The 1,581-nt window shown below is 45.4% G+C and overlaps 1 protein-coding gene across 1 annotated transcript in view; it reads left to right on the top strand.

The window, feature by feature from the left end:
* Positions 1-1,581, top strand: part of LOC104495748 (neurotensin receptor type 1-like) — a 15,129-nt gene that overhangs the window by 12,597 nt on the left and 951 nt on the right. The gene's annotated exons all lie outside the window — the stretch shown is intronic.

Below are 1,581 nucleotides of genomic sequence, written 5' to 3'. Positions count from 1 at the left end.
ATGCACCATCGCGCTCTTCCTTCTGCTGTGGCTGTGACCATGGAATTGTCCCTGTTAAAAACAGTGATAAATACTCACCTCTTGATGAAAAGGCATTTGGACGGGGGTTTACACGTCCAAAGTGGATCACTCTCTGTGGCAGAGATATCAGTCACTGGCCCTAAGACCGAGCAGATCCCATTAACACACCATTTAGCTCCACGCCACCACATTTCCTCAGTAACAGGAGAGATGATGTAGGTGGGGAGATAACTGTGCTGCTTCCTGCGGCTGGGGGTGGTTATTCGCTGGGGTTTTCAGGAAGTGGATCAAAACTGAATACTAGTGGTTGCCACTGAGTAGAAAATGCCCAGATTCTCGGAGAACTTTGGGAGAATTGCATGCCTACACCAAATGCCCATGTGCTCTTCACAGACATGCAAGGGCGCACAAAGAGCTCTGCGCAGCCTTTCGGCAGTGTCAGGCCAGGTTCCTCAGCAAAGCACCCCAGAACTGATTATCCAGTTTAAATACGCAGTCAGGCATTAGTGCTCTCTGGGGAGATACCCCCAGGTAGCCTCAGATGCCGTGAGATGCGCTCAGTGAAAAATGTGCCTTTTCTCCATGGTGTTACATCCCTTTTCTCTCTGGGACTGGGTCTTTTTCTTGCAATGAATAGGAAAAGAAAAATAATCCACAATACCAAAAAAGCAGCACAACTATGAGACACGAAAATTTCATGATCTCCAAGCATAGAACCTAGAAATTTACAATATAGCAGCAGTCTGCGGGTGGGATTGTACATCCATCCGCAGTAAAACCTATCTTTGGTCGTGAAAACAGAGCTCTAGGCACACTCTGGGACAAACTGCTGTTTCTCCTTCGCTTTTCCCATGAAAACCACTTAAAGCAGCAATCAATCACGTAGTGACTGCATTGGCTTTGAGCAAGGGGGTAGAGAAGTCTGTCTGCAGTTAGTGTGAATTTATGCATTGCTGCTGCATTCACATATTTTTATTTCTTCTTTTAAAAGCCATTAGGAAAACATTGGATTTACAGGGATATTGTGAATGGTGACTATCAGCAGGGCAGCTCATCAAGAGCGTGCAGCAGCTCGGCATGTTTGTTTATAAACGCATGGGCCTGCCCCTGGAGAAAAGAAATTTTTGCTATATTGATTCTTCACAACTCTATAGAGAAAGTCCACTTGCACGAGCCGGATGGGCCACGCAGTGCATGGCAGTGCTGAGGGGGTGTGGAGGGATTGGTGATGTACTCCAGCACACGTCTATTTATCTTTTGTTAGGCAGTGCTTAGACTAACAAAAAGGTCTGCAATTTCCACTGAGATAAATGATCCTAGCGAACATCTTCCTGAAAATGAGAACCACATTATTTATAAACCCTTTACCAGCTCAGAGCTGTTGATGTCAGTTGTCCCAAGGAAAGATGTTTCCAAAAGGAAAAAAAAATAACTAAGCATTTTCAACTAATTCTAGCTAAAAACATCATACTGTGATGGTCAGGATAGGTTTCACAAGCCCCCAGAACAGAGAATGCTGTCCCAGATCACAGGCAGATCCCCACCAGGGACCTGCTGAAA

Source organism: Buceros rhinoceros, unplaced genomic scaffold, assembly GCF_000710305.1.
Source record: "Buceros rhinoceros silvestris isolate BGI_N320 unplaced genomic scaffold, ASM71030v1 scaffold616, whole genome shotgun sequence".
NCBI lineage: Eukaryota > Metazoa > Chordata > Aves > Bucerotiformes > Bucerotidae > Buceros > Buceros rhinoceros.
The sequence above is the reverse complement of the archived record's forward strand: the minus strand, read 5'-3'. Positions and strand labels throughout refer to the sequence as shown.